Below are 508 nucleotides of genomic sequence, written 5' to 3' on the forward strand. Positions count from 1 at the left end.
ACACCTCAACCTCAAAGGTAGACTACCTCAGAGTAAAGGGCTAAAAAGAGATTTTCCAATCTAACGGACCTAAGAAACAAGCAGGTGTATTCATTCTAATATCTAATAAAATAGACTTTGAACTAATATCAATAAGAAAAGATGAGGAAAAACACTTTGTACTCATAACAGGAACAATGCATCAGGATAAAGTCTCAGTCCTGAACATCTATGCCCCAAATATAAGAGCACCAACATATGTAAAAGAAACATTACTAAAGCTTAAATTTCACATCAAACAAAACACACTAATAGTAGGAGAGTTGAACACCATACTAACCCCAGTGGACAGGTCAACCAGACAGAAACTTAACAAAGAATTAAGAGAACTAACATATTTTACAATTCAAATAGACTTAGCCAACATTTACAGAACATTTTATCCAGACACACACACACACACACACACACACACACACACACACAAAAAATATCTTCTTTTCAGCACCTCATGGAACCTTCTCTAAAA

Source organism: Microtus ochrogaster, chromosome X (assembly GCF_000317375.1).
Source record: "Microtus ochrogaster isolate Prairie Vole_2 chromosome X, MicOch1.0, whole genome shotgun sequence".
In the NCBI taxonomy this organism is placed as follows: Eukaryota; Metazoa; Chordata; class Mammalia; order Rodentia; family Cricetidae; genus Microtus; species Microtus ochrogaster.